This window comes from Lissotriton vulgaris, chromosome 8 (genome assembly GCF_964263255.1).
Source record: "Lissotriton vulgaris chromosome 8, aLisVul1.2, whole genome shotgun sequence".
NCBI classification, from domain to species: domain Eukaryota; kingdom Metazoa; phylum Chordata; class Amphibia; order Caudata; family Salamandridae; genus Lissotriton; species Lissotriton vulgaris.
Window position 1 is genome coordinate 41,514,492 of NC_141696.1, and position 13,885 is coordinate 41,528,376.

The window sequence follows — 13,885 nt, forward strand, 5'->3', positions numbered from 1 at the left end:
GTTGTAAATAGGGCGGAGGGATGCGCCACGTTTCCGTGCTGTTGCGTCACGCAACGGCAGCGTAAAGGTGGCGCAAGCCCTTCATAAATCTGCCCCCAAATTTCAGAAACCACACTTATGACAGCTGCCACAGGATGGCGTTGTTTGTTTAATTCAAAGATATGCAGAAAAATGGTTGTTTGTTAATTTAGCATACATTAAAAACAACTGATACCTGCCACTCAAGCCATTCTTGGGGCCTCATTTATGAGAAATGACGCATCGCTGCGTGAAAGCAGCGATGTGTCACTTCTCACTGCGCCCTCCTTGCAACATACTTGATGCATCATATTTATAATATGACGCATCACGTCACAAGGAGTTACAGATACGTCAGTCTTTCTGACGTATCTGTAAGTGCAAAAGTGACGCGTTGCTGGACTGTGTCACAAAAGTGACGCAACTCCAGCAATGTGTCCTTTTACATGGGCAAGCCCCATGTGAAAGGGCTTGCGTCAGTCTTACGCCTGCTGTGAGGCAGGCGCAAGATTTTGATGCATTGTCACCCTAGAAGTGGCGCAGTGAAATCTCATAGATTTCACTGCGTCACTTCTACGAGGCTTTTTGCGGGGGAACGCCCCCCTTACATACATTATAGTTGGCACTGGTATAATGTAGCGCAGGTGTTTACAAAGAGATGCACCTGCTTAGATGCATCACTTTGTAAATAGTGCGCAACATGAGGCATGTTTTAAGCCGGCGATGCGTCACAAAAAGTGACGCATCGGAAGCGCAAAACTGAAGCAAGGCCTCACAAATGAGGCCCTTAAACCCTTGGCGGCCTCGAACAGTCCGAATTGTCACACTTGTAGCAATGTAGTGGTTAGTAGTTGTTTAAGGAGAGTGCCAATGTGTGGTCCAAACTGCGGTGGTCACCAGGGGCCTCATTTATGAGGCCCCTTGCGCCATCGGAACTTCACTTTTCATGAAGTTCCGTGGCTCAGAAGCCTGCGTGGTATTTATCAGGCAGCAGTACGCCAGTCTTGGTGGCGTACTGCTGCCTGATAAATATCAGTCCCTTTAACGCAGTGTTCTGCGTTAAAGGGGCGTGCAATGGGTGTTGCTGGGGGCGTTCCCAGCAACATCCATGGCCTTTTGACACTGCCCCAGATTTACGAGAACTCTGAAGCAGTGCCAAAATCTTACGCCTCCCCAGGGGAGGCGTAAGGGAGGCGCAACAGGGAGAAATGTCATTATTTCTCCTCGTATTTCCTTTTTCCATGTGTGCTGCATTCTGCAGCACACATAGAAAGAGGAAAAGGCTCTTGTGCTTATTTTTGTACAGAAAGGTTTCCCTTCCTGTACAAAAATAATCTTCCCCACAACGCAGCCACCCTTGCACCATTGTGCAAGGGTGCCTGTGCTGGCGCAGGCAGCACATTGTGCACCAGCGCAGGGGAAAAGGACAGGAATGCGCCGTATCTTATAGATACGGCGCATTTCTGCCCTTTTCTTTTGCCGTAGGGAAGCGCAGCAGGAAGGCCAGCTACGCTTCCCTATGGCAAAAAGTCATAAATGAGGCTCCTGATGAGGGCCCGCACGTATTTTTTATTTTTTTACAAATTAAGCACGGAAAGAAAACATTGATGGCACAAAAGAAACAATTATGCATGACGTGGAAGATACATGCGGGTCTGCAATGGGGCAAATACAGACAGCATTCATCAGAAAGATTTCTTGAAATGTCCTGTATGGAAGAGTTTGACCCAGAAGAGAAAGCTTGGCTCACTCGAAAGGTGCAGGAGCCGTCCGTTCTGAAAGGGGCACCGGGGATTAGTGAGGTCCGGCTGCCCTCTAGTGGCCCAGTAGGGAATAGCCTCAGTCAGGCTGTTTGATGCCATTACCTTTATTCCGCACTCTGATCTTTGGTTACAGCAGTACACACGGTAGGAGGCTGAGCGCCCGAATCTCAGCTTATTTTCAAGAGCCCTACGTCACTTTTGCACATGTAACTTGGTACATGTATGAAGCAGGGTTCGAAAACCATGGTGCCGGGATCCGAGTCAGAGGGCAGGAGCTGAAAACATGTTTGGCTGGCCCTATTTTATGTTGAGTGAAGGCAGAGTGTGAAGCATCTTTTATCACCAAATCATGAAAGTCGATTTCTAAAGATACTAGTGTGTGATGTTTTGCTACATTTTGCAATACAATGTGTTGTACTGTGGTTATTATCTTGCATTCTGTTTTGATTTGTGCTGCGTTGTGCCCTGTTATGTTTTTATTGTGTGTGTTGTGTATGTTGTGGGATGTTCTGTTTTTTACTTTATGTTTGTCAACAAACACTGTTCCATTTTAAGGCATACTCAGTACATGCCTTTAAAGAGCCTTCAACAAACAACCATATGCCCGTGTCTTAAGTAATGAAATAGCACCGGTCGAGCTTTATCACTAGGTAAGATACCAGTCACCCCAAGACTGTAGCAGAGACTGCCTCAAAAGAATGTTCCTTGGGATGTAAATATGTAAATCCGTATTTGTAAAGTGCAAACTACTCACCTTACGGGTCTCAAGGCACTGGGATCCGTTGTGGAAATTAAGGGGCATATTACCAACAACTAGCGATGATTATCGCTATGTTGGTTTAGCGGCAATATTAATATCGCTGAGTGGCGCCGATTTTTATCGCTTAGGAGCCTTGCTATTATCAAGGTTTATCTCCTTTTGCCCAGATCCCTTTATGTGATATATCCCCGTGTCTTACATTAGCCTTTGCAGGGCTCTTCTTATATCATGTTGCCCAGTTTGTTGGGGGCAGATTATCAAGAACGACGTTACAAATTATCGGCGGTTTTGCGGCAGGAAACTGCCGCTAAAACAGAGATAAGGGGCTTTTGTAATATGCCTTGGAGAATTGCAATAAAAGCCGGTGTTCTGATGTTAACCTTGGCTACTATGGGAATTCACAAGGGCATATTATCAAGCTTATTGTCACGCTTTAGCGGCAGTTTTCTGCCGCTAAACCGGCGATAATTTTAACGCCGTTCTTGATAATGTTTCCCTTAGTTCCTTTAAAAGGGTGCCTGCATTCTTGTGTATTGTATTGTGGCATACTTATATAGCGCAACCTGTCACCACCAGGGGCATCCTGGCGCTTTGACCCGTACTCAATGAAAACAGTAGCTCAGCCTATCCTGGGAAAAAGGTGAGTTTTTAGAGCCTTTCTAAAAGATGAGAGATCTCCAAGGCTTCTCAAGGATATAGGCAGAGAGTTCCAGAGTTTGGCTGCCGCTACTCTGAAAGAGCGGCCCCCCATCCTCACTCTCTGGAATCGTGGGACTACCAGTAGCCTGGATAACGAGGAGCGTAGAGCTCTAGATGGGCAATACCAGGCAAACATTCGCCGCAAAGGAATGGGGCCCAGGTCATGAATAGCCCTAAACACAACACACTCTGCTTTATAGCGCACCCATAGATGAACTGGCAGCCAATGAAGTTCTCGCAGTGCTGCCGTAGAAGAACTGTGGTAGGGGCGAGAAAGGGCGAGTTTGGCAGCGATATTTTGCACCCTTTGCAACTTGCCCAAGAGTGTTACCGGGGCCTCCAGAAGTAGTGCGTTACAATAGTCAAGTCGACTTAGGATGGTACAACGCACTACTTCTGGTCTGGCTTGCGCAGGGAGGAGAGGAAGGACCTTGCGCAGCATACGAATCAGCATCATACATGTTGAAGAGATCTTATTCACATGTAGATCCAACTGCAGGTTAGGCCCAAAAGTGACGCCTAAATTACGCGCTGATTGTGCCGCAGACACTGTTTCTGAGAAGGACGGAGGCCAGAAGTCCACTGGGAGATCACGAGGAACTCGATCAGTGGAACAGTGTAAGACCTCCGTCTTTGTTCCGTTGAACTGTAACGAGTTCAACCGGAGCCATTCCGCTGTCGCCTGCATGCACCGGTGAAAAGTCTCCAGTGTGACTGCATCCTGTCCCTCCAGAGAAAAGACCAGCTGGGTATCATCCGCATAATTAAATGCGGAGATACCGAAGGTTTTAATGAGCTGGACTAGGGGGCGGAGGTAGACATTAAAGAGTATGGGGCTGATGGCCGAGCCCTGAGGTACTCCTTGTCCCACTCTCCGCTCCTCTGAACTGAAGGGGGGTAACGAAACCCGTTGCTGACGGCAGTCCAAATAGGAGATTAACCAATCCCTGGCCTTATCACTGACCCCGCATTCCTCCAGCCTAGAAATCAGGGTGGGATGGCTGACCGTGTCGAACGCGGCCGACATGTCGAGCACACCAAAAATGCTGCCCGACCACTGTCGACTCGCGCCCGCAGATTGTCTAGCACGGTCACCAACGCGGATTCCGTCCCATGCGCTGGACGAAAGCCGAATTGCGTCTCGTCCAACCAGCTGTTCCCTTCTAGGAAACTGGACAGAGCACGGGTAACCAGCTTTTCCATAATTTTAACCGGAAAAGGGAGCAGGGAAATTGGCCGGTAGTTAGAGAGGCAGGCAGGGTCGAGCGTAGGTTTTTTTAAAAGCGGGGAAACCACTGCCTTCTTCCAGCAGCTTGGAACAGTAGCTGTCTCGAATGACTGACAGCAGATGGCGTGCAGGGGCTGGAAGAGGACCTCTTGAAACGCCTTCCATAATCTTGGAGGGAGAGGATCCAGAGGCAAACCCGAAGAAATCGTCAGGGCTAAGTCACCAAACTCCTTCAGGGATGGAAGGGGGAAGCTACTCAGCTGGGGTCGACTGGCCTCGCTCGCCGGAGCTCCCAAACTGAGGGCCGGCTCCAAGGAAGGAGAAAAGGGACTCTTCTGCTGGGGTCGACTGGCTACGGTCTCCGGAGCTCCCAAGCAGAGAGCCTGATCCAAAGTGGGGACAGAGGGGCCACTCAGCTGGGGTCGACTGGCCTCGCTCGCCGGAGCTCCCAGACTGAGAGCTGGCTCCACAGGAAGAGGGAGAAGGCTACCCTGCTGAGGTCGACTGGCTACAATTGCCGGAGCTCCCAAGCAGGGAGCCGAATCAAGGGCAGTGCATTGTGGTGTTTCTTCAGGATTGGTGCTAAACATAAGACTTCTGTAGTCAGAAGGCAGCCATTTGCCACAACTCCACATCTTTCAAGGAAGTGGAACTGCTCTTACTGTAATAGGGGGACGGTCTTCCTTTCCAGATGGGTGCATTGTGTGACTTTCACCCATCTGCCTGAAAGATCCCTTGGACCACTGGCCACCCGCAAAACGTACATTCAGGAGAACTAACTGTACGTGACATCCTATGTGGCACACTCTCAGTAGGCCTCAAGAGCAGCTGTGTCTGCATCAGTAATACAAAGTAAGGAGATGGGACAAATTAGTTCTCTTATTTGCGTGGGGTCACAATTTGAGGCAGAAAAAGGAACATCACTTTGAGATTGTACAAATGAAAAATGTGCACCCATGTAATTGGATTTACAGTATGGACTCTTTGTTCTGTATTAGGCAAGTATTTCAGCAATGTTACAAGTGGCACAAATGCTCATTGGGCCTAAGGGCCACATCTGTACCATGATAGTGCCCTATTATTATTAACACCGCCCATTTTAGGTCGAGCCTGGGAAGGGCATGTGCTGCTCTGCGAGGCATGCTGTATTCAGGTGGGTACTTGAAGCTCTGCACACTCTCCATCCACCTTTTTTATTGTCTTGTGTCATTGTCCTTTGTAAATACTGGCTCTGATTTATTAAACAGCTTGTTAGTCCCTCCTTGGTACCACCTTCTCTTCATTAGTAACATCCCAAGAGGACTTGCTATTTTACTTCTGTTGTTACACGTATGTCTTTTTAGTCTGTAAGCAATATTTTCTTTAATGAGGTTCTCCAACAGCCGACAAAACTTGCTTTCCTGCAACATTCAGTGCACCCCTGACAATGACGGCCTCTTCTTTGAAATAAAATATGTCTTGAATTTACGGGAGTTTGAGCTATTGCCATTATAAATGACAATGCCTCTTATGTATGTGTCAATTATCAAAACACATAAATAAAAGGCTTTGGGCCAGATGTAGGTGTCCAAATACCGGTAGGAAACGGCCGAAAATACCGATTTTTGGCCGTTTCCGATCGGTATTTGGACATTGGTATGTAGGGGATAGAAAAACTTACAGATTCGGTAATTTTACCGAATCGGTAATTTTATCGAATTAGTAAAATTACAGAATCAGTAAATTTACCAATTCTGTACATTTTACCGATTTGGTAAAATTACCAATCGTTAAAAATACTGAATCTGTCATTTGCTACATAGGTAGCACTGTTGACAGTGCTATAGGCCTTCAGAATTAGGTATTTTACCACCCAATACAATTGGGTGGTAAAATACCGAATTCAGGTGTACATGCACATCTGTGCATGTACACCTGTGCCATGTGACACACAGACATGCCCTTAGGGCATGTCTGTGTGCCACATGGCACACAAGCCTGTACTTGGGGTGCTAGAGGGTGTCAAAGTGACATCCCCTGCACCCTTGCAGGATTCGGTATTTACCGATTCGGTAAATACCGAATCAGTATCGCTCATTGATTCCTATGGGCTTCAAGGCCCATAGGAATCAATGGGCAATACCGATTCGGTAATTACCGAATCGGTAAATAACGAATCCTACCGATTTGGTAAAAATTACCGAAATTTTATCTACATCTTATTTACAGATTCATAAATACCGAATCGGTAAAATTCGGTATTTATGAATCAGTAAATAAGATTCACATACATCTGGCCCTTGGTCATTTACAATGCCAATAGCTTCTACTCTCGCAAATGTGAGACTTATTACATTGCCAATGCTTGTTTTTATGAATTCTGCACTGTCTTTCACCTAGCAACTAGGGTACAAGATACCCAATATTTATACCCCCAATTCCTTTGTTCTCTGAGGGGAGAGGGGCCTTTGCCCAGTCCAAACCAGTACCTGAGCACTCTGTTTACAGGACTCCTTCTTTCCTTTCAGTGTGCAGGGCAGAGACATCAGCCGCTCCCCAGGAGGTGGAGCCAGCATTGTAGAAGGCAGGCACAGCCCTATTCAAGGTTCAGGTGCAACTCCTCCGTCCCATCTAGATGCAGATCTCTCTATTCACCACTGGGCTGACTCATCCTGTCTCTTTGAATCCCCCAGCCCTGTCACTCACAGAACTAGACAAAGGAATGCACAACTTGGCAGAGGCAGGCTTTAAAGGTTAGGCAAAAAAATACCTGCTTTCTAAAAGTGGTATTTTCAAACACAGAATTTTAAAACCAACTTCACTAAAACATGTATTTTATCCTTCTGAGTCCAGGCATACTAAACTCGAATTTCTACCATGTTCTCTGAGTCAGTTAGGATTATAAAAATGTATTAATCCACAGCCCATTCTGGCCTACGGAGAACAAGTAGCCTTGCAAAAGTGAAAAAACTAAAATGGCTGTAATTCACTGTTAGGACATGCCACACACATCAGGGCTTGTCCTACCTTATACTTACAATGCACCCGGCCCTTTGGCCTACCATAGGGGTGTCTGAAGAAAAGGGAAGGTTTAGGGGCTGGCAAGTGGGTGCACTTGCCCAGTCAGCACGACAGTACCAGACTGCACACAGGCTCTGCAATGGCAGACCTCAGACACATTTTACAAGACTGCTTCTGTGGGTGGCACAACCAGTGCAGCAAGCCCACCAGCAGCATTTGGATTTACAAGCCCCGGGCCCCGGGCACACTTAGGGCCTTATTTATGAAGGCCTTGCGCCGCCGGTGCGTCCCTTTTAACATGGGAAAAAGTGACGCATCGGAGGCGCAAGGCCTTCATAAATGAGGCCCTTAGTGCACTGTACTAGGGTCTGACAAGTAAGCCAAATAGCCAAACATAGAACCACTGATTAATACATCAATTTACAATAGGGAGCACTTGCACTGTGGCACTGGACAGCAGCGGCACAGTGCCCAAAGCATCTAACACCAGCATAAATACATGAGGCAGCAGCAAAAATGGAAGGGAGACCCATGCCAATGGTGCCAGGTCTAACAAGAGTCAATGTCTAAATATTAAATAATGCTAGGAACACCCCTGAAAAGAACTCGCAGGGAGGGGCCAGCACAGCCTGAGGCCAAAAACAAGGCCCCAGGAGAGGAGCCTTACCGGACAGAACGCCACCACGGGGAAAGTCACCAAATGGCAGCTGAGCAGGAGGTACCACCCACAAGGATGTAATCTTATTCCTGAAGGCAGGAGACTGAGGAGGTGATGAGTCATATGGTGTGGTAAAGCCACGTCTTATTCTAGAACATGTCTCATTACCCAGAAAGATGACCAACCAATGGGGCAATCTTCTGTTAAATGGGTGTTCTTTCATCTGTATCATCACAGGTATCGCTCACAGCTTAGAAAAGAGGCAAACAAAATAAAAATAAAACCTTTTTCTAACCTTAGCAGGCTACCTTTCCCTTCCTGCTTGGTGGCAAGCCCCCATCACTGCAAGGAGATACCATATCCCTTGATCCTGGAGATGAATGTAAAGTCTGTTAGGCATCCAGGGAGAAGCATTATGAATAGAGGTGGGTGACCATCAAATTAACTGGGAAAACCGAGCCAGTGTCTGCTTGGCTCATAGAGCCCATGCACGAGCCGAGCCCTGAACATGTTTGCAATGTAAACCACACAGCAACGATCACATGAAATATGATAAAGTCTCTTCAAAATTGAAAAATTAATTTTTTTAACATGTCAAAGCTCTGACATTTATATGACACATTACAGCACTGAGATAAGCAGTACTTATTAAAAGTGATAGTTTTTATATGTGAGCCTTTAGTGAACTAACAAGGCCAAACTGTTGTCCTGTAAACCCTGTGCCAGGACCAGATTATTACAGAGCCTTATCATTAGGAGTTAAATCAAACTCACATATTTCAATGTTCTTTCATACATGATAATGAAGAAAAAGGAGTTTGGGTCGAATAAAGTATTTGCCCAATTTATTTATTTATTTATATTCTTATATAGCGCAGGACTCGACCCCCGAAGGGGTATCTCCACGCTTGCGCTACTGCTTAAGGGTGCCCAATCAGGATTATAGACTGTGATGTGCTTAGGAAATTGAAAATAAGTATGTTTTAAGGGATTTCCTAAAGGTCTGGAAATTGATATTTTGTCTCAGTGAGAGAGGGAGTGAGTTCCAGAGTGTTGGGCCCTTATAGGACGGGGCTCGACCTCCCTGCCTAGCCCTCTTAATCCTGGGGACCTGGAGCAGCAATTGGTTGCTCGAACGCAGGGAACGACCAGGACTATAGAGGTTGAATTTTTCAACCAGGTATTTAGGGCCTGAACCAAAGAGGCACTTGTGTATTATACAGCAAAATCACACAGTTTGAGAGGGGAAGCAGCACATTTTTCTGACTTTTCTGGTTTTACGGTGTACCAATAAATGGGTATCTATTTTTCTTTCCTTTTTTTGTTAATGCTTTGTTTTTACCTGTTTGTGAAATTTTCTACAGTTTTCATACAGTGTGAACTCAACCCATAGCACTTTACATGAGCACCGGTTACATTACACAAAGTCACTTTTATTTTTTTAGGGGCAAAGGGATATTACGTGAATTTCCCTGTCTGCTCTGTCAATGTGCAGGTTCATTGAGTCAACGGTGGTTTCTAGAAGTGATTTCATGCACAGTGTGTAGCAGGCCATATTAACACTTTCCTCTCCTTGACCTTGCATCCTTAACACGCCGCATGGGGTTATAACTCCCACAGAACAGTTAAAAATCCCAGAAAGAGTAGGTTTGTGAGTCTGCTTGCACTGCTGCCAAGTTTTCAGATGGCTCATGTGGGACATTCTCATGGTTTCAGTGGACATCTTTGTGACATTAAGTGACGAAATGTGGGACACTAAGAATGACACTTTCTTGCGAGTAAAACCCAGAAATAGAGTCCAGGGGAATTGATATATATATATACATATAAGGAATTACATCCTTTTTAGTTTCAAGAAGCTCTAAAATGATCTTGAAACTGCTGCTGAGCACCTGAATTGAAAGGTCACTAATATTCACAAGTCTTGTTTGTTTTTTACAACTAGGTGCACTTTGTGTGCTGGGCTTTGTATGCCCACACTGAATGATGAGAAACAGAAACTACTAGTCCCAGCATGCAAAGTGTTTAGGATTATAAAGACACAATCCGCTGTTACTTTTAGCCGATCTTTGGTAGCAGAAACTTATCCAGACCGGAGGGATGTGTCACTCTTACCCCTGGTTAAAAGTGAAGACATGAGTGCATCCATCTTCTCCAATGACTGGCCAATATCTCTTCTTCCCTTTGTGCCCAAAACTGGTTAGAAATTAATGAATAAAGAATTGACCAATTTCTTGGAGACTAATAATGCGGTGGGCACGTCTCAGACAGGCTTCCGAAGTAACAACGGTACTGAATCCACGCTGTTAGCGGTGTTAGATGATATCAGGTCAGTCGTTGATCAGGCGGGGCCGCAGCCCTGATTCTACTGGACCTGTCTGCAGCATTCGAGACTGTCTCTCATAGGTTGCTGATCGTCAGACTTCACGAGATCGGCTCGCGTTCTTATGCTCTCAAGTAGCGAAGCACCTTTTCATTGAAGAGGATACAGAGAGTGTACCTGGGTGCTTGCAGATCCCTCTCTCTTATGTCTCAGTCTGGAGTCCCTCATTGGACCCCACTCAATATTTATGTAGCCCCAACGGCAAAAATGATCAGGAACTGGGGTTTTGCGACTGCCTCCTATGCAGGCGATACTCAGTTGCTGATATCACTGAGGGAGGAGCACAATGAGACTCGTAGGGCCCGATTCACAGAACTAACTTAAGACAGATGCACTCCCTCTGCATTTTAGGATGGAGCCGTCTGAAATTAGATTCCGGAGGAAATTAAAAACACACTTATTTCCCACTCTGTAAGTCCTTCGGCCTGGCATTATCGGCCCCTTGGGTAATCTATCAGCAGTTAGCGCGGGGACACACTGTTTTCTGTGTAGCCAGGCGCTTTACAAATGATTTATTATTATTATTATTATTACAAAATCCTAAACTTACTACTTTTGGTATTCACAGAAGTTAGGATTTTTGTCTTAAGTCTCTCTTAAGACAAACTTAAGACAAAATCCTAACTTCTGTGAATACCAAAAGTTTTGGATTTTGTCTAAAGTTAGTTCTGTGAATCGGGCCCAGTGTAATTGACTGATTTACGTTATTTCTGTAGCAGGTCGGATGATGAAGCATTGTTTAAAGTTCAATGCAGAGAAAAGAGATTCTGCTCTTCGGAGGAGCGCATGGGAAGAAGCACAGGGGTCGTCACTGGTGAACAACTTCCCATGCAAAGTACGTCAGGGCTACGTGCAGTAAATGCTTTGGCATGCTTGAGCTGCTGAGAAGAATGTTTAAATGGAATCCAATAGCTTGACGAAAAACCATCATACAGGTCCTAATCACGCGTAGACTGGACTATGGCAAAGCATTCCTTGGGCTGGCTGATTACCGCTTCACAAGAACGTAGGTGATTCAAAATGCTGCAGCCAAGTTAACCTGCACCATGGACAGGTTTGGTTCCGCTGCAGCTCCCTAGCCGCTCTGCAGTGGCTGCTGATGCAAAAGCAGGCACATCTTAAACTATTCTGCGTTGCGCATAGCGTTTTGCACAATGAAGGCCCTGAGATATGGAAACCAGAGTGGAATTGTATCAACCTAACCGGGCCTTGATATCTTGAAATGCGACACTAACTAAAATCAAGGGGCACATTTACAATAAGTGGCGCATCCCTGCATATCAGCAGGGATGCGCCACTTATTGTGTGCCATGCCTATGCCAACATGGTTGCGCTGCATTTACAATGCAGCGCACCATGGGGCAAAAATGGCACAGATGCGTGACGCATCTGTGCTGTAAAAGTGTTGCATTGCTGGAGTTGCGTCCCAAGCACGACGCAGCTCCAGCAATGCTCGGGCCCTATTATTCCAATGCTGCGTCAATCTTGTAGATTTCACTCAGCCACTTTCAGAAGACGTTCCTGTGCCGGATCGCCCCCCCCCCCCCCCCCTGCGCCGGAACGCCCCCTTCTGGCTCAGAGCTTTACAACGTGACGCATCTCCCAGATGCGCCACGTTGTAATTATCCTGCACCATGGTGCATCTTTTGCACCGCCACTGCGTCACAAAAGTGACGAAACGGCGGCGCAAAAGCTGTGCAAGGGGCTTGTAATGGAATCAGCTGTCTTTGGAGATTCGACTCATTGACAACCATACCAGGTTCAGAATTGTTTTTAAACTTGGTTGTTTCCGGACTAATGGATGTTAAGATGTATCTTGTTTAATGTAATCACTCAGTGGCTAGGTAAGGCAACAACTCAGTTCCATGATAACCCATAGGGGATAAGTGTTGCGCTTTAGAAATAAATAAAAATACATACAATAGACCGTGCCTCGCACAGTCGTCACCAGCAAGGTGGTCTATAGGATTACCAAGGACCTCACTAGAAGATAAAAAAATTGGGAGTTATTAGGACAACTAGGCTCAGTCCTCCATTTTAAATGTGAACCACAGTATACACCGCGACATGTTGCTTCTGTTTATTCTCTGTTATATCAAAGGACTCATAGGCTTCGCAGTAATAAGAAAGATATTTTCCCAGCCAAATCGATGAAATGTACCTTTCCAAGGACAAGCTAGCTATCGCAGACTGCAGAACACACTGTGTAACATTTCAGGTTCTCTGTGCAGAAGCCGCGAAACACCAGGACCCAATGAAGAAGAATGATGAGTGTACCACTGAGGGAATTCATATCAAATGTTTTCTTTGCTTGCTTCTCATTGGTTAAAAGCCTCCTAGACATGTATTACTCTAATGAATGCATGAAATCCTATAAAAGAGTGAGATTTATCCACATAAGGAGAAGACCCAGCCCCCATTGGATGAAAGTGAATTTTTGCCAGATTTGCTATTGCTGGAACTACTGAGTAATTTTAACTGTTCTGCGCATTACCGAAGTTGTCTGCCATTGATATTAGGAACTGATGGCCTGGCTTAAGTACTTCTGTTACTACAGTACTTCAAGTGAAGCCTTAAATGATAGCTCCTTGTGTGTCGTTTTGTGAGCAGCGATGTTTTCAGTCAATGTTCAAAGCTTTGAGATTTGACTACGAGAGAGACAGGTCCAATGGAGAGCACTAACATCTGATGGGCCCATACTGCTCCTGGTCCAATGGAGAGCACCAACATCTGATGGGCCCATACTGCTCCTGGTCAGAACATCGCCAGTGTGTTTAGAAAAGTAAAACTAAGGCAGGTTGGCATGCTGACACAAATCATCTAGAGATTGCAGACTCATCCTCAACCTCTCACACAAAACTCCCACCACACCTCAGGGATCACCAATGACAACCGATACACAAACATGCTCATGTCAAATTCCTCACACACACATTCAAGGCTCTACACAATTAGTGGCATCTCCTTCCACAAACCACCCAGTCCCCTCCGCTCAGCAGGACTCCTGCTCACACACATCCCAGGCCTGCACGGAACCAGATCAGGTGGCCGGGCATTCTCTTGCATCGCCCCTGAAGTGTGGACGGCCTCCCACTTCACATGAGAGTCCCCTCTGTTGTGTTTCACAAGAAGCTGTAGACCTGGCTTTTCAATGAATCAACCTATATAGACAGGGCGAGGCACACACATCTGCTCAGCGCCTGGACACCCTTGGGTTGATAGTGTGCTTTACAAATTCACATAACATAATATAATATGCCTGCCTCCCTGGTATGGATCCTGTGACTTGTGAATAGTTGGCAGATGGCTGCGCAGTCCTCCTCTGATCGCCGGATGTTTCCTCCTTGACTCCGGGTGCTGTATGCTTCAGTCCAGT